This window comes from Pipra filicauda, unplaced genomic scaffold, assembly GCF_003945595.2.
Source record: "Pipra filicauda isolate LSUMZ 115617 unplaced genomic scaffold, ASM394559v2 scaffold511_size394598_pilon, whole genome shotgun sequence".
In the NCBI taxonomy this organism is placed as follows: Eukaryota; Metazoa; Chordata; class Aves; order Passeriformes; family Pipridae; genus Pipra; species Pipra filicauda.
Window position 1 is genome coordinate 223,287 of NW_024104656.1, and position 24,741 is coordinate 248,027.

Sequence of the window (24,741 nt, forward strand, 5' to 3'; positions counted from 1 at the left end):
TTGTTGAGGGACTGGCAGCATCCCAGCTAATCAATAATGGGATTTAGAGTCTCCTACTGCCAGTCACTGGGTTGGCCACTGACTGCTCTGCTCTGAGCTTAGTGAAGTTGCTTGAGATTTACCAGTTTAACTGAGATGGGGAATGGGTTCTGTGCTGGCAGCGAAATGGAGTTATTACTACAGGGAGCTATTAAAGAGGTAATAAACTTCTCACACCCAAGTGGACAAGTTTCCCTATCTTTTTCACACATACACATCATCAAAGTTGGTACAACTTTGCTGCCTTTCCAGTCTGTGCAGAAAGATGAAGGCTAGTGCAGGGACGGCATAAGAAATACCTGTCCTCCCAGTTGCTTCAGGTCAAGATTCAGAGACCTGGCAGGCAGAAAGGATGCCTTGTCCTGCAGCTGCCTTTGCTGCTGTTGTTCTGTGGATGGGGAATATTTCAGCAAGCCTGGCAGCTTTTATGAACACTAAAATGATCTTTAGAAGTGGATGTAAAACCCCTTTATTGTTTGGTTGTTTTTCCAAAGTCTTACACAAATCCTTCAGGAAACTGTACTGTTTGGCCTCATAGAAGTAGCTCTGACATTAGTCTGAGGATGTTTATTAACTAAAATCGAGCCTGCTAAAGAAATTCAGCTTTCATCTCCGTACCCTTTTTTCTTAAATGAATGCTTGGTCCCTCTGGTGTGACTTTTGGTCTACCTCAGCAGCCCATTCTCTGGCAGCCCGTCTGATGATCCTCCCCAGATGTAACCAGCCCCGCAGAAGGGAGACACGGGGCTGCTCTTCCACAGCCGGGGAGCTGCGTGGGACCCCGGGGCAACAGCTGGGGAGGGGGGGTACCCCGAGAAGGGGGGCGGGAGGGGGGGCGGCGCAGGAGGGCGCAGCTCCCCGGCACCAATCGCCTCTCGCAAGTCCCCGCAGTAGCGTCGGACCTGCCGCGATATCCACGGGCAGCCGAGCCAGGGGCAGAGGCGGCCACTGCCAGCGAGGGCAGCTCCGGGGAGCGGAGTGGCCTCGGGGCTCCCTCCTCCTCCTCCTCCTTCTCCTCCTCCTCTACCGCACAGCCCCGCGCAGCCCCCCCAGCCCAGCCTCCCTCCGCAGCCAGAGGCAGGAGCGAGCGGCAGCTCCCTCCGCGGCAGCGGAACAGGGGGCGCGGTGATGTGAGGAGCGCACCCGGCGGAGGAGGGAAGTCCCGTCGCCAGGAAGGCAGCCGGGAGGTCCTCCACGCTGCAAGGTAACCGGACCTCTCCCTCGCGGACTTTTCCTTCTGGTTTTTTTTTTTTTTCATTTTCCTCTCTTTCCCCTCCCCTTTTTCTTTTCTCTTTATTTTTGTTTCTTTTATTTCTTTCTTCTTTTCCCCCATTCCTTTTCCTTTTTTTTTTTTTTTTTTCTTTCTTCTCCTTTACTTTTTCTTCTTTTTCTTCTTTTCTTCTGAGGTTTTGGATTTTTTTTTTTTTTTTTTAAATTTTAGTTGTTCCTTTTATTATTTTTTTTTCTCCTTTCCCCGACTCCCTAGCTGTCCAACCACAGTCAGAGGGCGAGGAGGAGGCGGTAGGGAACGGAGCGAGCCCACACCGGGTCGCTCTGGAGTTTGCCTGGGACAGTCTTCCCCCGCTGTCTGCAGGTGCACTGCCAGGCGGGCAGAGCCGGGCAGGGCCGGGCAGGGCCGGGCAAGGCCGGGCAGAGAAGGGCACGGAGCGTCCCGGCGGCGCGGCTGCCCGTCGGGAACCGGGAGCAGGTCGGAGAGACAGAGAGGGGGCAGAAGGAGACGCCCGGGGCACGGAGCAGCTCCCTCCAACTTTCCTGGGGCGGAGAAGCCGGGGAGCAGCCTCGGGGATTTCCGCAGAACGAGAAAACCCTATGGAAAAAACTGTGCATGTGTGGATGCTATGCAGCAGGAGATGGAAACTATCCCCCCCGCCCCCCGCCCCCTCGCCGTGGTTCCCGAGGAAGAAGCCCCCCCCCCCCCCCTCCGGGGTGTCCGGGGGCTCCGGGGCTCGGCGGGCGCTGCGGGAGCTGCGCGGAGGGGTGCGGGATAAATGGTACATGTTAAAAGATACGGAAGGAAGAGACCCAGTGGCTGGGACATAAATCAGGCAGAATATATGGGGAGTTGATGAGAATAGGTCTTTTCACCCTTAAAAAAAAAATAGCTACTTTGGAAGAAAAAGAGGAGGCTGATTATTGGCATCCAGCTCTGAAACCCAGGCAGCTGATGCTGAAGGGAGCCAAAGGGAGCAGTTCTTCTTGGTTTAAAAACAGCAAGACAGTCTCTGCCAAAGATTGCTGTAAACACTGAATAAAGATTTCATTGTGGCATGGTGTGACTGGAATAATTAGGCAGTTAATTGTTCATTCTGATCTTAAAGTGCAGTAATCAGTCGTGCACAGTAGGAAAAATACGGGGGAAGGGGAGGAAGAATAGCAATAGGAAAATGATCGGAAAATGTATCACTTTTTCCTATTCTGCAGGTTTTTTGTTTTGATTTTTTTTTTTAATGTGGGTTGCTTTTGTGTGTGTGTGTGAGACTGGGAGCACGTGGGTCCCGGTATATTTAGACAGACAACACCTTTGTAAAGCTGGGGTGTAATTGTGCTTTTGCTGCCACCGTGTCAACATCATTTTGGGCTGGACCAAATCAAGTTATGAGACTTAAAGAAATCCTATTTTATGGAAATGAAATCTGAAGATGCCTGGAGAATGAACATCTTAACTAGATTGACTAATACCAATTAATGCATTTTACTTATGTGTGCACTTTATTGCCAGCTCAGCAGGGATGAAAGCTAATGGTGCCAGCTTTTGTGCTGCTCTAAGACATTTCTCAAGCAGGCACACAAGGCTTTAATGGTAAACTGTTTTGAGTTCTTAACACTGTGATTGTGTTCTCGTTCCACTCAAGTTTCTTGCAGCAGTGACTCTTGTGGCAATCTAATGAAATGATCTCTTGTTATGCTGTGTTAGCTATTCCCTGTGACACAGCAGGAAGTTACAACCTGTGTGCTTTTCGTACTGGAGGTGGTGATAAGTTGTTGAGCAAGATGCACTTACAAGTGATAGAATATGACTTTCTGATATTAACTGGAAGATGGCACCCTAGGCAAAAAATGTTTTGCTTTCTTATATAGCATGTTTTTCCATACATATATGTATATATACATATACACACATACATTCTCGCTAAAGAAGAATTATTGTGAATTAACTCTTAAAAAGGATAGAAAGATGTTATGTTTAAAAATAAAATAATAAAAATAAAAACTTTAAAAGCAGTCCATAGTCATTTAAGCAAAGTAAAAAAATTGCTCATAGTCAAATTGTAAAGGAAAAGACTCATCCTTTGTATAACTTCCTTGACTTTAGAATAGATATGTGAAAGACTTATTTGGCTGGGAGACAGCTATGTAGCCTGCCCATTCATCATAAATATATAAATAAACATACTGGAATTGGGCAAGATTTTAAAATTAATTCGGTTAAGTATAATTTCTGTCACTGCACATGCAGAAATCTAGGATCTACCCATCACAGAAAAAAAAAGGGGGGAAGTTTTATTTGACTCTGAAAAGCAAAGCAACTTGTTATATTTTGTTGAAGCTGCAATTGTTGAAGGTTTTGACCTGCATTTTCTGAGATTTCTGTGGAAAAACAAGTGGAGAAAACATGAAGCATGTTGTCCTTCTAATATTCCACAACTACTATAAAACAGTGCTGTCTTTGCTGAGGTCATAGAGTTTAGAAGAGCAAGGACAGAATGATAGCTCCAGAATTTTGTCAAAAGTGGTGGTAAAAACATCTCTTAACAACTGGGCATGAAAGGGCCAACGGTAAGATCCACTTTACAAGCATTTTTATTAAGCTGTTTAATGTGCTTTCCCCTACTACAGTGATACTCAGTATTCTGTCTGTGAAGAGTATTCCTGATTTAATAGCAAGCTGTACTGAAAGAATGTCTTCAAGACATTTACTTACTGGTACAGTCTATTGAGGGATGTTGGTAACTTTACTTGCACCAATGTACTCTGAGAAACCTAAGAATGTTCTACTCTTCTTACAGAAATCCAAAAAGTGTAGTGACAAATGATCATGTAAGATACTCTGCTCAAGTTTCTGCTTGCAATGTTCTATCAGGGAATGTTTCTAAACATTTGCATAGTGTACCCCTTGCACAAATGCTATGTTAAACTGTAAAATAATTTGAAGAACAATAAAAAGATTTTGAGAGGAGTCTGAAGTGCAAGTGGCTCCTCATTTCTAATAAATGGATTGAATGGTAATAAAATGGATTGAAAACACACTTTGGTCATCACAGTAAGTTAGGTAAGAGGACATTCTTGCATTGTTATAACATGTTTTGCAAAATACACAGAGGATTATACACTTTTAGTCAAGGAAAATATTTTCCATCAAATTGTAGTTAAATCCTGGATACTGTCTTATACCTAAAAGTTGTTTGAAATGCATAGTACATCTTCATAATAAAATTGCATTGTCACAGATATAATTGTTATTCATAACAAGTAGCCTCACAAACAGATTCCATTCCTTTAAGTATTGAGTCTCAGTCAGGCCAATTATGACTAAATTACTGCATGTTCTCTGCTGTATCAACTAATTAAAGGGTAATTAATAAAATGATAATTTCATTCCATGGCAATGTCTACATCTGGTTGTCATAGCAGAGATTGTTTGACATATGGTTAAATGGTCAGATACTACATTGTATGAATGCAGCATTTGCACAGAACACCTGGCAAGCCAGAGGAATTTTAACCCTTAAGACATGAATTTCGAGCATCTGTGTCAATGTGTTATTAGACTGGTTTGCTTATTCTCTCCTCCTTCTTCTTACACCTTTAAGAAAATTTAGTTCTCCGAGTTAATTTAAGTAACTCTCTTGGGATACTGGAAGAGTGGGTAGATGACTTGAGATTTAGATTGGAAATGTAAGATAAAATAGTACTCACTTTCTCTGGGAAATAAAATAGGTGGTTCTAAATTAACTTCTGAGAAGAGAGACTCCATTGGTTCTTGTATTACTGGAAGCTTCCCCTTCAAGAAAAATCAGACTGAAATTAGCATGGAGACAAAATTATCTTCTTTTTTCCTAGATACAGTCGCATGCCAGGAGTAAGACTGAAATTGTGGTCACAATAGCATGTGAAAATCTGCATTGCAGCCTTCCCTCACTGTACATGTCACATGTAGATAAAACAAAACTTATCTCCTCAAGGACAGTAACCATAGAATTCACACATGCTAAAGAAATAAAACAATATTCTATAAAGTCAACAGATTATACGAATAAACAATTCTCCTATAGGTAGCTGATGTACAAAATAACATGGTCATACTCTGAAGTATCAGTGGTTGAAATTCCCAGGACAGTCCATACATAAGATTTTATACTAGCTTAAAGGAATATACCTTAAACCTCTACCATTGCCTTGAAAAATTTCAATCCGTGCTGTTTCAAAGTACGCAATAGATTGTATTTCTGTCCTTTAAAATCTTAAACTCTAAGTAGTGATACTTTGACATGAGTTAAATGACAGTTTCTTATCTATACTGGGTCAAGATGAATCCCTCATAAAACTAAGAAAAAGAAATGAAGTAACAGGCATAATGTTTTCCTTCTCTTTAGGATAAAAAAATGCTTAAAAAGAGGAAAATAGCTAGAGCTTTTTCACAAACAGAGCAAAGTAAAAAGGATGTAGTAAACTGCAGGAAGACATGAAAGTCTGTCTTTTCCCATGAAAACGACCCTCAATGAACAGTTTCCCCAGTGAATAGTCAGGGTTGCTCATCACCTCGCGTGGTCAGGTGCAGAGCATGGCTGGTGGTGGTTATAAAGCACTGTTTGTCCATCTCTCTGAGAGCCTGAGTCCTGCTTCTTGAGAATTTCCAAGCACATGGGTCCATCTCATTTTCATTCTACTCATGTAGCTCATTAACACCTGGAAAATCTTTTATAGCATTTAACTACATCAGATGCACTGTCCGGCACATGTTTTCTTAATAGGGCTTTCACTGTGGTATTGTCAAAGAGCTCTTATGTCACAGCTGGGAACATGAATCCGTCATGTCAGTACTGTACCTTGGTTTAGACAGTAATAGTGTATGAGCGTGTTTTATGGAGTAGCCGAACATGCCCATATACTGTGTTAGCAGGGAAGAATGTGGAGCTTGTTCTCCTAAATAAAGATTCAGGCTGGTGCTAGTAGAGTACTTTGTACCGTTTAAACACTGCTGCCTCTAAGGCATTGCACTTACAGAAAGGGAAGTTTGAGGCAAGCAAGACATGTCTTAGTATTTTAGTGGTGCGATGCTCCTAGTTAACGATATGTCATCATTTACATTTCAGTAGGAAAAAAATTGCCAGAGGTTTATAACTCAACAGAAACAACCAGAAGTTGATATGAAAGTCCTTACCCTGGGAATATTTGTTTTTAAAACAAGTTTGATTAAATATATTTGGCAATATAAGGAGAAGGGGAAGAGAAGTAAATGTTTTCTAATTCCACATGGTTTTTGTGCCCATTAGATCACTGTAAAACCCAGCTTTAAATAGATTACTTTGTAGCTCTGTAATCAGAATGCCTTGGGTAATTAAAAAAAGCCTAGAACTATGAAAACTGACAGCAACACATGTATAAGACCTACTTTTTCAGAGGAATTTTTAACATACTTACATACATTTCATCTGCAAGCTAAACACTTAAAATTCACCAGCTACAACACTACCAACCGTGTCATGATGGCATTCCAAAAGATAGAACCCCCATTTGAAGAGTTTTTGCAGACTTGAAAAACCATAACTGTCATGAAAGAGTTGAATGGGGTCCTCATTGGAAGACTGAATGGATGAAAAGAGCATTTCATGCAGTCACAGGAGGTTCTAATAATTTTTAAATTACTTCTTTTGCTTTGAAAAGCATAAGTATAATTCATATGCTAAGAAATAAATTCAAGGTACACTACCAAATGTATTCTGTATGTTTAAAGTGTTTGTCTGAGATGGTTTTTCTAACAGCTCTTCAAAAGCCTGAGCATGCAAGGGTTGATACTCTAAACCGTAACCAGTACAAGCTTAAGCTGGAGTCAGAGAAACATGGAAGTGTTTGGCTTACAGGACTGCCTTCTCAATTTCCCTCTTGATTTTCTCCTTTTTGCCTTTGTGTCATCTCCTGGTTTTTCTCGAAGTGACAGCATTGAGATGCTCTTGTGGGCCCATGCCATTAGTTTACGTCCATGTCCTCACCAAAGAGGGTAAGAATAGAGCTGGCTAGGGTGCCATGGGGCCCCTGGGAAGAACATGTGAATTTGTTTCTCAGTAAGACCTTTCTGTATATTATTATACTTTTTTCAGAAGGACTGATGCCCTTCATGCTTTTGTGTAGATACCCAATGGAGTAAAAGCACTCACTGAATAGTGGAGGGTTTGCCCCGCTGAACTATGCAGCCCTTGACAGCATAGCCCAAGAGGTGCTAAAGGTTTTCAAGTTGAGACCACACCAGGGCTTAATTCTTCTGCGTGATTCCTTTTAGCAAATCAAAGGTAAAAAATCAGTAATTGTAATTGTGGTGTGTTGACCCTGGCTGGACCCAGGTGCCCATCAAAGCCACTCTATCCCTCCCCTCAGCTGAACAGGGAAGAGAAAATACAATGAAAATACAGGTCAAGGTAAAGACAGGGGGTATCACTTACCAATTACCATCACAACAGACTTGACTTGGGAAAATTAGTTTATTACACAGCACTTCTCCCCAGACTGAACTTCACTCCCAATTTGTCTACCTCCCAGTGGCATAGGGGGAACTGGGGCTCCGGTCAGTTCATCACACCTTGTCTCTGTCTCTCCTTCCTCCTCAGGAGGAGGACTCCTCACACTCTTCCCCTGCTCCAGCATGGAGTCACTCCCACAGGAGGCAGTCCTCCACAAACTTCTCCTATGTGGGCTGCAGTTCTTCACAAACTGCTCCAGTGTGGGTGCCCTGCCACACCAAAAGTCCTGCCAGCATGGGCTGCCTTCAGCATGGGCTCCTCTCTCCACGAGTCAGTAGGTTCTAACAGGAGTCTGCCCCAGGGTGGGCTTCCTATTGAGGTCACAGCCTCCTTCAGGCATCCACTTGCTTTGATATGGGGTCTTCCAGGGGTTGTGGGTGGATCTCTGCTCCACCATGGATCTCCACAGGCTGCAGGGGGACAGCCTGTTTCACCATGGTCTTCACCACAGGCTAGGGGGAATCTCTGCTCTGGTGCTTGGAGCACTTCCTCCCCCCGTTCCTCACTGATCTCGGTGTTAGCAGGGTTATTTCTCTCACATATTCTCCCTCTCCTCTCTGCCTGCTGCTGCACAGGGGTTTTTTCTCCTGTTCTTAAATATGTTATCACAGAGGTGCTGCCATCATTGCCAATGGGCTCAGCCTTGGCCAGCCGTGGGGCCATCCTGGAGCTGGCTGGCATTGGCTCTCTCAGACATGGGGGAAGCTTCTAACAGCTCCTCACATAAAGCATCCCTGTACCCCCCCCACTACCAAAACCTTGTCATGCAAACCCAATAGAGTAATTAACCTTTGTAAGTGCCTAGGTATTGTGAGACACTGCTAAGAGCCCTTGCAATATGTCACTTTGTTACAGCAAAGAAAGTTAAGGATTGAGGCAAAGGCTGAACTATAAATTTTTTTGCCTGTATGAGTTTAATTTAGAGTTGCAATCATGATGTTACATAAATTAAAATAGCAGTAGTAGATCACTAGTTGGCAAGTCTCTTAAGAATAATATAGCTACTTCACCAGATTATGGAGTACTTTCTGTGTGCTTAGCCTATTGCTGAAATTAGTCTTTTTTTTAATTTTAAGATACTTTTGAAGAGGATAGAAGTGCTTTAACAGATGAAATTCTGATGACACTCTCTGAGAATTAGGGGACTTCTCCAAGAGGGAGCTTCCTTAATGAAAAGAAGTGTTTCTCTTCAAATAAAATTTGAAGTTTTGCCCCAAGCATCCTCCAATCCATGCATAATCTGGAGGACATTAACTGTTCAAGTAAATATTAGGTATTGCGTGACCTGTAGGTATAATATATAAAGGCTTCAGAACAAAAATGTGTTTTTAAAGAAGAGTGGAGAAATAAGGAGAAAATCAGCAGTCCTCATCAAGGACTTGTGAAGGGCAGACAAATGCCTTCCCAGATAGGGAGGTATGGGAAAACTGTGTATCAGTGGTGTCTATTTTAGTTGGACACTCAGTTTCTTTCAGTGTCAGAAGAGGGTTGCATGCATAAACGAACTAGTGTCTTATCTCCTGAGTGAGCCACTGCACTGTCTCCTTCAGAAAGTGATATGGAAATGTACAGTCACCATACAAACAACTAGGAGTGCCTGCTCCTCATGATCGTCTTTCTACGGCAAGGAGGAGCGAGCACAAGCTGGTTAATTTATTCTGATAGCAAGCCTAAACATCTTTTCTGGACACCCAGTGGAGATCCTGTCAAATGACTAGTGCATGTCCTTGGTAATGACAAGGGGAAGAGCTACCAGGCCTACTGGAAAGGTAGCAGTCAACTATTGATATTATCAGACTAGCACTGTGGCCCACAGCCTTGTACATTCTGGTGACCCTCCTCAGGAGAAAGAGCCACGAGAAGCTGATCTGGTGGAACAAGCTCCACACTAAACATTTGCAGCGGAGGAGGCACATAGGCACAGTGCTGTAAGGAAGAGCTGAAATCAACCTTCAAAGAGATGACAGGAGAGGATCTGTCAAACCAGCCTTCAAGAGGACAGAGAGCATGCTGAGAGAAAATGATGATAATAGCAACAAAACCTTGCCGAGACTGAACAGAGGAAGAAGCTGCAGGAGGGCAAGAAACTAGAGGATTTATATAGTGAAGCAGACAGAAAGAAATGACAAATGTCTTCATAAAATAACAGAGACAAAAAAAGACAGCTCTGATTGGTAGCAAGTGTAGAATTTGGCTCTGTCTTGGAAACAGACTAATACGAAAAGAAGGCAAATATACCATTCCACAGGGTTGTAAATAAGCATGGCAGAAAGCAGAGGAGTCTGTGGTAACAGATAGAGATTGGAATAACAGGATCTGGATACCACATTAAGTCTCTGGGATGAGTAGAGGACATTGGAGGGGGGTTGTAAAAAAAAATCAGATTCCTAGATTTGCATGTGGTTTCAGGTTATAGTAGATCAGTATGCCAAGAGGAAGGCATCTATCAGCAATGTGTTGTAGATACTAGGGCTATATACCAAATGGAACTATTGTACAAAAATGTTGGACTGAATCATGGCTAAACCTTTTTTGTGTAGTATAGTCTTGGAAAAGGCTAAATCCTCGTTAGGGTGAGTTCAGCTCCACCACTAAGGGTACTGTGTAAAACATGCCATGGTTGAGGATCCACTCTATTAGGTGGGCCAGTGCTGTTGCCCATGGTACAACTCAGCATGAAGTGCAGGACGAAGAAACTGGATGCTGGATTCAAATGAGAGATAATGACCAAAAAAAAAAAAAAAAAAAAAAAAAAAAGCAGGTCAACAATGAGCTGTCAGCTTCTGCCTCTCTGTTTCCCTTGCCTGTTTGCCCCATTGTAGCTCTTTAAGTGCCTTCTTGCTTGCTATCCTGCTGAGCAATGGAAGGAGCTCCCATTAAAGACTAATTTGTGTTACAACCTGCTAAATATGTGACTATTAGTGAGGCAGTGAATCAACCATGGCTAACAGTAGTGATACCAAGTATAGCTAATAACTTTTCCCTACTACTATTAGCTATCTCCCACTCATTCATTTGTTTCTCACCTTTGGGAGAAAGCGCTCCATTACACCACCTCTGTAATCCCTTGCTGGGCTGTATAAGCATTTATGCATAACAGACATATATAATAATGTGTGGCATGTAGGTGTTAATTTTTTATTACAAATTCCTAGCCTCAAAAAATGCATTCTGACTAAAATCTGTTGCCACTTTAATCCTATTGCAAATCAACCCTTTGACTATGAAGCCCTTGTTTTGTTGAAACATCAATAATTATAGTACCAAAAATAAATTATAAGGTGTTCTGTTTTCTTCTTCATGTGTCAATTTAGTAAAACACCAGTAAAATGCTCATAGATAACCATTTGACATTGGGTTTTTATGCAATTTGTTCTCTTTGTTGTTTCTGAGTGTTTCAGTGTTAATACCTCTGCAGTGGGCAGAAAGTAATTGTCCCAGCAGTAAATGGATAAGAGTTTTGAAACTACTATAGGATCTGGACACTTAAGTTCCCATTATTTTTAATGACCACTGAGCATCTAAATTCCCCATGTAGTTACATTTACCTACCAAATTGTACTCAAAGAGTTGGTAGACCAAAACTGTTTTTATTCTGAGATGAATTACCTTCTTTTCTCCAGGAACTTAACAAGTTATTTATTAAAGAGGCGATTACCAAATGTCATAACCTATTTGACTTACTGGCTGTAAATACCCAATCTATCAACCATTATCTACATTTAAAGGCATTTTTATGTCTATTGGTCTTTCTTTGGCCTCTTTAGGAACAATCTAGAGGAGACTGAACCACCTAACTTCTGATTTAAAATATCATCCTATGGCGGATAATTGTATTATTGGAAGACCCTCTGCACTACCAGGCTCCAGGAGAGTTAGAAGAAAGTCTGTTTTCTTTGTTAAAGATTGGTGGCTTCTCTGGCTAAAGAGATGTCTTCCGTTCTGTATGCTCACGGGCTATTCAGACACATGTCTGAAATCATTGCTTTGATGAACTTCTTTCTGTGATAATTTACTCATCAGGGTACCATTTCACAACATCAGTCTGTTAGTTGAAGAATATTTATGTGATGTAGTGAGGTAGAATACAAATTAAGAGACATATTTTATACTGAAATTTTTCTTTTCTGATTTGTTTTGCTGTACAGATTAAGACCAGTCAGAAAGCATACCCCCACTGTGTAACCCTACCTCCAACAGTAACTTTAGTAACAGTCATACAGTTTTCCTTTTATGCTAACCATCTCCTTAAGGATGAGAAACACAGGGTAAAGTAAAGATGCATAATTGAATGTTCAGCATTAGAAAACTTCTCATCAATGAAAAAAGGGTAGAAAGTGGGGGGGTTTTAAAGCTTAATACTACATGAAAGTATTTAGAATGGAGATAATATCAGCAAATTTCAAAGGAGGCTACGTTTGCAAATTCTGTCCATATTGACCAATAAACAATTTATGGAGAGAACACAAACAAAGCGTTAGAATATTTTAAGATCATAGCTTCTGACAAGTATACTTTATTTATGACTTTGCAGTACAATCTTCTCCAGTAATGTTTACAGGAAGTAAAAAGGGAAAGGGGGAAGAGGCAGTGTTCACAGTGTTTTATCCTCTTGTCCTCTGCCATGTGTGGGGTATTGTCAACATCACTGAGATAACCTCAATATTCCTGTCTCAAAAAAAAAATGGAACTAGAAAAATCACAGATGTGACATTAAATGTTTAAGGAAAAGGACTGCAAAGAATGGTACTGCTTTATCTGAAACTTGGGCAGAACTGGTGCCAATAGATGAGAGCCGCAGGCACAGCCAAGTGAATCTGAATGAAAAAGGAGGCAGAGATGGAGTGGGAGAAGTATCCAGCCTTAGCACAACTGCTGTTACTGTTAGACACCCTATTGGCAAAGCCAAAGGTTCACAATCTAATGGGATTATATGTCTAGATAAGAGAAATGTTTGAGTTTAATTCCTGTTCTCCTGATAGAACAGCTTTTGTCCCCACAGTGGATTTGAGTGCTTGAAGAAATGCACTGGGTTTAGGTTTCTGAAACTGAAGCACCATTTCAAAATCATCATGTTTTAGAAGGAAACCAAAGCCTTTAGAAAATTCTGAGACAAAAGAGCTGTCAGGGTGATCACATTTAGGAATTAAGAGGTCAAGATTTTCATTTTTGTCTCTCAAAGTCACAAGGAAGAGCCTTGATCTGAGAAATCTTTTTCTGGAAAATGTTGAAGTTCATATGTTTCCGGTAAAAAAAAAAAAAATTGCTGTTTTTACTTGAAGGAGAAAGCCAGAAAACCAAAATTTTGCTGAATACATTCTGACTAATGGACTAAAAACACAAGGCAGAGTGAAAGTAGAACAAGCCCAGAGAACAGTGTGGGCCATAAAGGAAAAAGGTGGGAGAGAAGCTAAACGCTGGAGTCAGCCCCCTAATTCCCAACCCTGTACTATGAATTTGCTGTCCCAATTCACCATCTGTTTTCCTCTTTTCAAACTAGGCCAGAGTTTCTGAGACATGGGCTGCAATCCAGGGGTCAGGAGGGCAGCAGCCTTCCTTGCTTTGGACACTCACCACTGATGCCACATGTGGAAAGCTGAGGGCAGGTGTAAACCTTGATGTAACCCTTTGGACGTCTCGACATCTTAGGATGAGGTTGTCACACCACCCCATAGTCAAGAAGGGCTCCCTTTCTGAGGAGACCCTCTACTGTCTGAGCATCACCTCCTAGGGCAGCACTGCTTCCAGCCCACTGCTGAAGAGACAGCAGGGTAAAAAACCTGGAGTAGAAATAATAAGGAGGGCCTTAACAATATCTTCTGCTTTAAAAGATATCATGACAGTGTTGGTTAACTAGGCAAGTGTGCCTCTAACAAACCCATCGAGCTTGATAAATGGTTCTCTATTAATATCCTAATTTTGCTGGATCAGATGAGCTGCTTTTGGAGTTCAGAGGCAGAAAAAGACTGCTTGAAAGATGGCTCTTACAAGAAGCTAATTGCATGCAGGGTTTTCAGAAATATTAGGTCAGTTCCTGTTCAAATGCTGGGTGTCTGTTCTTCTTTAGTGGCAACAAAATTAATTCTTCTGGGCTTGGGGAGAAAAAGGAGTACTTTGATTTTTACCAGTTAATATACTGTTGAATCTTACTTGAAATAACTTTCTTAAGTTTTAAAACATTCCACAAAGGAAGGAATATAATTTCAAGGATGAAGGATGGTGTAAAATAGTTCCAACAAAATTGATTGTGTTGGAGGCACTATGTTTATATGACTTTTGTAAAATACTGCCTTTTTAATGCTAATATGTCATCAGTAGAAAAGAAATATTGCAGTTGAGTTCTCTTCTGGACACATACATAAAAATACCATTTACACCAGTACAACAGTGAAAACAATGTGATTTAAGTGGGGAGAGATCTTTCCTCAGGTCATATTCTAGTTTTAATTAGATCCTATCTATTTTAAAGATCCAGGATTTACTGTCTCAGGACAGACTGGTGTCTGAGACAATGACCCATGCCAATATTTCAAAGAAAGATGTAAAAAATTTTTACAACATGGCATGTCTCTATATTATTCTGCTCTTTGATACAGTAATGCAAGCTCACTACTTTCAATGGGGTTATGTTGGCAAAATAAGAATGAGGTTTCACTCAAAGAGGGTCTGAATTTTATTCATAGTAAGCAACTGATTTTTGATTGCTTGATGATCTCCAAATTTTTTTTTATTAATTTACTGTTATTGTTTTGTTACAGTGATGACCCCCTTGCCCTGTGACTTGGTTATTCTATCCATCATGATAGGCCTTGTACAGATTACCAGTGAGGTCTCTACCTTATTAAGAGTTTTACAGAAAAGTGTTTCAGTGTGCTTCTTGATACCCAGGTGTAAAATAATTTTTAAAACCAACTTTGCTATGAAAAGAATGATGAAAAAAGTTGCTTATAAATAGTACTCTTAAAACTTGAGGTTGTGAAGAAAGATTAATCTCAAATGTTTTTTAAAGTCCTTCCTTGTTTACACATCACACTGAGACTCTAGCTTGATACTAGTGTTCTTACCCTTGATAGTCCACTCAAAGGATTCAAAAAGCAAGTTGTAATAAAATAACTAGTTTTGATCACAAAAAGTGTCCAATTAAGTATTTTCCTGTTGTTCATGAAATTTGAAAATGTTCATAGGGAAAATAGACCTTTTAGCAAAATGCTCAACAGAGGAAAATCTGGCTGGCATATATATTTTGTATTTGGAATGAGATTTTTCATTAGTGTGAAACATCTTGGGAACAGCCACACCATGAGATTGTCATACCTGGTCAGGTTCTAATTCTGGCTGGGAAGAGGGATCCATAGAATAGAGATAAGTGGGTCAAAAATGTCAGTTCCCAGTTGTGGCCATTTAGAGTGGAGCGAAAAAGCAAGATCACCACATCCCTCCTTCTCCACAACACTAAACATTTTATTCCTGAAAATTTAAGATTACTCATTTCATAAGATAGAAGTTAAAATTTTTTGCCATTTTAAATTGATTTTTAAAAAGTCCCTGGAAAGATAAATTGCATTATTTGGGCTTTTTATCCTGCCTGGGGAGAAATGTCAAACGCTAAAACTTTTTGCAAGATGGAAATTTTGTTTTTCAATCTGATACAAAAATTTTATGATCATAGTAAATATTCTATCTTAAATCTCTTGTAAAAGGAAAAATAATAGGTACTGCTACATTTCTCTCAAATGATCCCTAGCTAATCTAGACTTTATAGTTGGAGCGAGGTTGCAGCCATAATTCTGTGTGTGCATGTGTGTGTATGTGCAAGACTGGAGAAATCCCGGTCATCTGAACCTATGTTCTAAAGTGTTTCTAAAGTGTCCTTTATGCAGAAGAGTATCTTCAATATTAAATCTTTCCAATACCAGCATTCTATAAAAGTTAACTCTGGGAAATGAGCATTTGGGAATCAGTCTTTCCCAGTGAGATGAGCCCTTCCAGTGGGATGAGAAGCAGGAAATTCCAAACATTGCTTGGTTTCAGGAAAGTGCAAATGACAATCTCCTAATGCAGGATGAAAGGTCCTGCCCTCTCATTTTTGTCCACTGAAGACTTATCCAACTAATGTGTTAGTGCTATTTTTTCTGCTGATGATCTAAATTAGATCCTTGCACTGCAGTTATGCCATATATCCATCTTCTTCCATAGCCTTCTGTTTCCCTGTCATGCTTGAAAATGACCCTTAAGTGGGCTTGCTATTACACGTGCTTTTAGCCTCAGGTCATCTACAGAATTGAAATGTAGAAGTACTGTTTTGTCCAACCCAAAGAAAGACAAAGACACAAGGCTGAAAAAGCGGCATGCGCTTCCTTTGTGTACTTCTTTCCTGATCCAAACTGAAGGCTTGCAAAATCTTTTAAATCCTTCCACACTAGCAGCGCATTTACCCACTTAAGTATTTCAAAACTTACATTGATAACCTCTCTTCTTGGCTTCCCTGTTTGGAGATAACCTCTAGGTGACATGACATTAATCAGAAAAGAAAATGAAAAAAGCCAGTGATAGATGGAGTAGGTGTTGCTATGTATTATCCTAGCATGTAATATAATATAGCAACAGGCTCTTTTAAAATGTTGTAATAGGTAGGCAAGTGCTCAAAGCTGGTCTTGAACCACTTTTACACACAGAAAAGATGTGATCATCTTTGTCTCCCTGTGACAGTCTGTGAAGTTTGCACCTTTCTAGCAGCCAGCAAAAAGCTGCACCTTCTGGGAAGCCAGACTGAGATCTTGGCATTAACTCCTTCAGAAATGAATGACCATCACAAACCCCACCATCTTCTCCCTCACAAGAAAGGTGCTGCCTTTTTTTTTTTTTACTTCCAAACATATGGCAGGATATAGATTTAAAACAATGAAAACAAAGTCCTGCCAAAACAAAACACTACAATGCATACCCAATTCTCCTTTGGGAGTAGGATGAGAGGGAGAACCACACACAGCAGATGTTGGTTGTTTTAAGCTCTATAGGAAGCACTCAGATGCTACAGTGATGTATGACCCCATGGGGAGCAGAGCCTAATGACTTCCATGCCCCTCTCCTCAGTAGTGTGAGAAATGGGGATGATGAACGGGTGGAAGCAGTCAAGCTAAAAAAGATGACCAGGAACAAGTACCAACACTAAGCAGTCTTAGTGCTTCCACTAGATAAAATCCTTGCTTTGGAGGATTCAATGAGGACAGAGCCCCATGCTGGGTTTCTTTCTGGCCATGGGTTCCACTCCTGTGTGCACATGCATGTGTGCAAGCATCACCCAGTCAAATCCAGGCAGGGAACACTGCAAAAGTTCAAAGCTTTTGGATTCCTCTTCATTGCTTTTTTTAGGGGCAGCCTCTGATCTTTCCTTTTCATCCCTGGATTTATTTGGAAGCACTTCTCTCCCATTTCTTCACGTGGCAGGTTGCATGCAGATTCATTTTTCTGGTATTCACTGACTGTCCGCATTGCTTTGTAGTTAGTTTACATCTTCACGGCCATAATGAAACCGAACTTGAAGGAATAACTGGATAAGCAGGTCTCTCTCTCCAGCTGTCATGTCTAGTTGTGGCAGAAAACTGGTGTTTCATTGTAAAAGATGTTAATTTCAATCTGAGCTGTGGCTGTGTTGAGAGAAGCATAAAAGGAATTCTTGATTATCTATATCAGTACCGTTGTCCCCGGGGACAGCCTCTGAATCTTCAGATCACATATGGCAAGAGTGCTGTGATAAAATATGCATCAATAAAACTTTGCAATTTATGATAATAAAGGAGTGGAAAGTTTTATACACTGTGATAATTATTCCTGACTGGTGTTATTTCCTTCCTTTCGTCCTTCTGTATGCCTTTGTTTTTAAACCTTTTCTGTGTGTTGAAGCAATTATTGCATCATTGAAACTGTGGGTTCACAAACTGGGGGATCACCTTGTTTCTAGGCCCGTTAACCTTCTGTGAGCATCAGTCCACTTCTGAAGCAGTAGGAATTTGACATCTTTGGGAAGGCTCTGCAGTGCTGTGACTCCTTGCTGTTCTTCCTCTTCTGTCCGTGCACACACACTCCGTCAAACATGAATTTCAGAGTAGCTTCCAAAAAGGATCAAATTATATTCCTCTTATCTTCCTTTGCATATCTGATTACTATAATCTATGAGAGATGCATATATTTGCATGAAGGTAGCATTTGTCCCATGCTGCTTGTCACCTGCATTGTTTTAAATGTATTTCATCTAAATAGGGTTTTTATTCTTTTGAAGTAGGAGAATAATGATATGATTACATTCACGGGAAGTAAACAGTGGGCTATTAAATACAACCAATATATTATCTGTGACCTTATTATTTTTCCTTGGCTCATTATGTCTTTGGTGGCCATCATACGAGAGGCCCTGTCTTCTGCTCCAGCACACTTGATAGCAATTACTCATACAGCTTGAAACGTATGGCTCGGCAGTACAAACCTCTTGCATACTTGGGCTCTGGTTGACTTCAAAGGGACTTCCACATGCAGTGTTTACAGGCAACTCTCCTTTACTGAACACCCTCACTGACATGTTTGCACAGCGTCTAGCACAGTGGGATCTTGGGCTTTACTGGGACATCTAAGCCCTGCTGTAACACAAATAGTTGTTAGTCCCGTCTGTCTCTTGTTCCCCTTTTGTTTTTTCTTTTCTCAGTATTTTGCTTCAGTTGGCCTAACAGAAATAAATCAGCCACTTTTATCCTTTTCCAGGCTTATTTCTGCACAATTAAGAGCAAGCTGGAAACTAGTTAGGAAAAACAGTTTAGCCAACAAGCTATCTCAAGAATGCTTCCTTTTACTCATGCTCACTCAACTAAATTGTGCACTGGTAACAATGGTAGCAAAGTGCTTATCTTGAAGCACACGCTTATTTCCTATCAACTTCAGTAGTACTTAGTCACCTGCCTGAGTTTCCGTATGTGCTGAAGGGTTTTGCATGTTTGGGTATCAAGCTCCTCTCAGAAAATCCATACCTATTCAGTTCTGCTTGTTCAGTCTTTCCCCAGATTCCTGCAGTTGTTTGAATGCCATCAAAGGTAGTGAGATTATTTGTATTAGTGCTTAAGTGGACATCTTTAAAAGTTCTGCTGAATCTGGACCTGATTAAAAGAACCCAAATGTTTAGCAAAAGGACCAGATTGGTTTATAATAGGATGGCTATTTGCAAGTACTTTCCTTTTTTCGTGCAGCTGCAGTTGAAAAGATGAAATATAAAACTATTAGTTCCACTTTAAAGAATGAAGAGACATTTAGGTTACAAAAATAATAATTTCTAATTATACAGATGTAAGGAGGTCTGGACAGTAAGGCCAGCAGTGAAAACAAAAAGGATCTTGTGTGGGATTTTCTGCCTCTGCACTTCATGAATTAATAGGAAATTACAGACTATTAGGAAGTTGATTGAATTTAGTTTCTTAACTTTGCCGTTTTTCATTAAGGTGATCCTAAAAGCAGGTGGCTTTCAATTAGTTTTGTTGACAGTGCTGGCTAAAGTTGTAATGATCCCTGGGAGAGGGAAAGAAAAGAGATTTATTGCAGTAGGGATAAGCTAGGCCAGGCAAAGAGACAGAGTACATAACCACTAATTAACTCATGTAGTCATTAAAAAAAAAAAAAAAGAAGAAGAAAAAGAGGAAGAAAAAACAATGTGCAACCTGAAAGAGGATTGTAAAGCATTTCTGCACTGCAGATCAGACCCTTGAGCTTTCATTACAGTATGCATATCATATTAGATGGTATATATAAGCCAATTGCATATAAATCACATTCTCCCAGTGTTGCAAGTCCTTGTCACAGAGCATATTTAATTTAACATTGCAATATTTATTTTCTAAAGTTGTAAGTAGGCCAAAACATATCCAGTTAAATGAGTGTTCTGCCACAGCACAGTGCCTGACCTACACTCCAGTAGAAAAGTAACCCTAATTCATCTTCATAGTGACCCTCTGCCAAATAACTATTCCAGATGCTTCATTCCTGCCCTTCACTGACTTTGCAAAGTGAAGCTGTAGCAATTTTGTCTAATTCAGTTTGGATTTTTAATTACATCTATTCCATTCATTTGTTTCCACTTAAAACCATCATGTTGCGCTTGGGTGGCTTGTAAGCAAGCTTTGCTTGGTCTTACTATCCTTTAGGGACAGGCTTAAGCCAGAAGGCATGTATGTCTGTTGAAACCATGTCAAATGGGAACTGGATTTCAGATTTGAACTAGAAGGCTTTGTTTTCTGACACAAAGGGTCAAAGTCTGCCTAGTTATTTCCATGTGTCCCTTCCCCCCTCTCACTCCCATGAGGATTATTTTAAAATCACATTATGGATGAGCATTTGTGCGCATATGCACAATTCACTGCAAAACACAGGCTCTTTGTTGTTGAAGGCTTCTCTAGAATTGACTTGTTTCGGGCATTCATCTCACAACCATTCGCACATTTCTAAAACCAGAGAGATTTCAGTCAATCCACTTACAAAGTCTGTTTTTAGACACCATGTGGAGAAACCTGAGATGCTCCAAGCATTTTTATTATCTGATTTTTTTCTTATTGCTGATAAGAATTAGTAGCAATCAGTTAAGAACATGTGTGCTTATTCCACCTATTATTGGAAGGATTGATACTATTTTGTACTACATCACACATAAATACTAAGTTTTTAGTACACTACAATCAAAGTGCTTTTTCTGGTCCTCCCAAGATTAATAGAGACTGTATCTGATTTCTGTAATGTTTCTACATTTGTAGAGCTGAGCATATTTGGACTGCAGCAAGGGTGCGAAGTGAGAAGGCTTCAGAAAGGATGCCAAGATAAGGCAGTCTGAGTCTTCTCACTGACCTCCTGCTATGTACAGATGAAAATATTTCATGACAAAGTCTATCAAATTGTACGTACCTTGTGAATGAAATTATTCCTAAGAAGTTACAGTGTGGAAGGAAAAAGTGAAATTTATTTAAATTAAAACTTTTTATTTTTTTTTAAACCCTGCATTTATCAAAGTCAAGTGACTTCTGGTTTTGACATTAGAGGCACAAAAGTAAAGCTTTGCTGTCATTTCTTAGCTCTAGCACAACTCTGCTTATGAAGAAAAATTGGACCATATGGGAGCATATGGAAAAAACAGAAGGTTAGTATTTGCGGGAAAGTACCTCCTACAGGTGGCATTGTAATTAACCTTGTGGGTCCTGAGTATGCACGTCACTCAAGTGTGCACACGTGCCATGTCCCTGCATGGGACAGGAGCACAGTTCCCATGCCAGGACCACCAGGAGCCACCCTTCCCCACCAGGGAGACGCTGACAGCCACACTCCCCCACATCCTGCAGGCATCCAGCAGCCAAGGTGGAGGGTGGCCACCCAGGCCAGGCCATGGTGCCCCTCAAAGCTGGGTCTATGCTGTCAGGTAGCACTGTGATCTCCCACAGACCCTGTGGAAATAGGGGTTGGGAAGCTGCTTTCTCACACCCCATGACCTCACGCCTCGCGCCTCACACCTCTCACGCCTCCTTGTCCTGGCACAATCCTGGTGCCCAGGGTCTTGCCAGCTGGGAGAACAGGGGGAAACTGTGCCACAGTCTGGTCAGCCTTGCTTCTCTTGTTTGCTCTGGCTGCTATTAAAGGGCTGGTAGGACATGGCTTATTAGCAGATTTTGGCACCCTCCTTCCCATATTTTGGGCAGAGCTGGGTGTGTCTCTGCATAAGACACAACCCTGTGGCCACCTCTCCTTCAGCCCCCTTGGCAGCTGAGACCATGCTAACTCTGCCCTGGACATCTTAGCACAGGCATAGCAAATAAAAATGAGGAGTAGCCATATACACAGAGGGTCATGGGCCAACATGACTGTGCCAAACACATTTCACTGAGAATTACTGGGGAGGACACAGATTGAAGTGGACTGAGATCTGTCTAAACAGCAGATCCCAGGGGATTGTAATCATTGTCACATGATCTAGTTGGAGGCCTGTCACTAGTGGTGTCCCCCGAGGTTCAATACTAGGCCCAGTATTGTTTAAACTTATTCACCAATGACTTGTGTGAAGGGGCAGATGCCTCCTCAACAAGTTTACTGATGACACAAAGCTGGGAGAAGTGGTCGATACCCTGGAGGGCTGTGCCATTCAGAAAGACCTTGACAGGTTGGAGAGATGAGCAGAGAAAAACTGTCTGAGGCAGGCAAATGCAGGGTCCTGCACCTGGGGAAGAATAACTCCTCGTACCAGGACAGGCTGGGGACTGACCTGCTGGAAAGCAGCTCTGCAGAGAAGGAGCTGGGGGTTCTGGTGGACAGCAAGCTGTCAATGAGCCAGCAGCGTGCCCTTGCGGTCAAGAAGGCAAATATTATCCTGGGCTGCATTAGGAAGACTATTGCCTGCATGTTGAGAGAGGTGATCCTGCCCCTCTGCTTAGTCCTGGTCAGTGTTGTGTCCAGTTCTGGACTCCTCAGTACAAGAAAGACATGGAGCTCCTAGAGTGAGTCCTGCAAAAGGAATAGGGCATCCGTCTTACAAGGGAAGGCTGAGGAAGTTGTGCCTGTTCAGCCTTGAGAAGAGAGGACTGAGAAGGGACCGCATCAATGTCTATAAGTATCTGAAGGGAAGGTGTCAAGAGGATGGAGCCAGGCTCTTCTCAACAGGACAAGAGACAGGACAAGGGCAGAAACTGATTCACAGGAAGTTCTACATGAATATGAGGAAGAACTTCTTTACTGCGTGGATGACCATGCATTGAAACAGACTGCCCAGAGAGGCTGTGGAGTCTCCCTCACTGGAAATATTCCTAAATCGTCTGTACACAATCCTGTGCAATGTGTCCTAGGATGATTCTGCTTGAATAGGGAAGTTGGACGAGATGACACACTGTGGTCCTTTCCAATCTAACCCATTCTGTGATTCTGTGATTCTGTGAGGTGCATCTTAAATAACAAGAACCAGCATAATCAAAATGTCCTCACCTTTGAAAAGACTTGAAGCTTTTGCATAGCTCTAATAAATGCAATTTGCAGAAACAGCACAGTGTTTTAAAATAAATGATGCTCACAGACTCAAGCTGTGATTTATCTATAAGCATTCTCATGCAGTGTGGTTTATTAAATTTCAACCTGGGATCTCAACTGTTCAGTTACTATAGATAATTAATTTGATTATCATTCAATCAGACTGTTTAGTGAATGACTGAAACACTCCCATATTATTGCTACAAATATTTCAGTTAGTTTGTATGAAGAAATCATAATTTATATTTTTTTTGCTTGCTTGTTTGTTTTACTTTACTTTTGTCCTCACCATCTTTCTTTCTAGCAGTGAGTTGTTCTAAAGTACACAGTGTTGGATTACTAATGTCTTGCCTAATGCTTTAATGTTTTTTTTTGAGCACACTGTTAGTATTCATTCTTAGCTATGCATGCATCTTCTAGTCACATTAGGTGACCCCTTTTTCTTTCCTTTTTTCCTAATGCAGAAGATAGAGGAGGAAAAGTGTGGTCACCCTGTGTATTACATTGCAGTTCTTAATGAATCTATGTGTATTACTTAAAAAAAACCAAACAAACAAAAAAAAAAAGAAGTAGAACTAATTGTAAGAAGCTGTCTAGCTGCAGCATACAGGATGAAAAGTGTTATGCATTGGTGCATTAGATTCTATTACACTTCTTGGTTACAAAATTATATACTAAGTGCATTAGTTTAGAATTAGAGCAGAATGTAAGTACCTAAATATGTGCTTACCCTATTTACTTCTTGTGACAAAATAAGTGGAGTATGTTTTTACTAGCATCCATTAGATATACTCTGCTGTAAAAATTCCATTGAGTTCGTGAGATGGAGGTAACTTTATGTGGTGTCATCTCATCAAGCACTGTAGGCAGCCTGCACAGCACGCCTTACAGAGGATGTCTGGTCCAACCTCGTACTGGAAGGTGCTTGCTGCACCTCTGGCTACCAAACAGACCTTAGCAAGAAGAGGTACTAACCGTTGTTGGGCCAGATGGTGAAGTTGGGCAAGCTTGTGTACCCATAACTTTGCTTCAGCTATATCAGCCTGTCTAATGAGGGATATTAATTCTGCTCACAAGACTTGTTGCATGACATCATCACTGCTCTCTGTTACTATACACTGCACTCTTCTGACGAGTTCCTGCAACAACACTGAAATCCCTCTGACTTGTACACTATGTCAGGGTTAGGAAGGCAGAGCAGAAAAAATATAAAGATAGGGCTTTTTAAGTGATGTGGTCCTTTTTCCCTTCCAAGAGCAATTGCAGACTTTGACTCGAGGGTGTTCAAATATTTGGGTTTTTTTATCCAAGATAGAAATTCCTCCTTGAACTTCTGATAATAACTTAGCATAGATTGTTGATTTCACTTATGAATAAGGCCTCTGAAATTGTGTTCAGTCTTGCTTCAAGCCTTCAGGAGTATTTCTTCCCAATTTTTGGAGTGCATTGCAGTGGATACTAGTAAAAGCAATTATTTCACGAAAGTGACTGGTAGACTGCAAGAAAAAGAAAGTCAATTCTCATGTGCCTAAATGAAATAGTTAGATACCCTGACTTGCTCAGTTCAGACAAATGGGCAATGTTTGCTGCAGAAAGATATCAGTGGAAGTCTGTAGAGATTGTGTTTCTTCTTCCTTTGCTATTCCCCTGTTCTGGAATGGGAATGTCTTGGAAAGGTTAAGTAGAAAGACTGTGACAGTGGAAGTGCAGAGGTGTGTCTGACAGCAGACTTCAATCATTGCTTATGCCAGGCTTCAAGTATGAAATATTTACTTATAAAGGTAGAAGTGAAAATTATCAAATGTATCTTAAGCATCAAGTCTGAATGCAACTCCACTGAGATTAATGAGAATTTTGGCACTGAATTATATTGAAATACTATGCTCACCAATGCATATAGGAAAGGGTAGAC

The 24,741-nt window shown here is 41.0% G+C and overlaps 1 protein-coding gene across 1 annotated transcript in view; it reads left to right on the forward strand.

The window, feature by feature from the left end:
• The first annotated feature begins 980 nt into the window (after positions 1–980).
• CDH20 (cadherin 20) overlaps positions 981–24,741 on the forward strand; it is a 122,845-nt gene continuing 99,084 nt past the window's right edge. The window contains exon 1 of the mRNA XM_027736796.2: positions 981–1,243. The gene's annotated coding sequence lies outside the window, so the exon portion shown is untranslated. The remainder of the gene's footprint in view (positions 1,244–24,741) is intronic.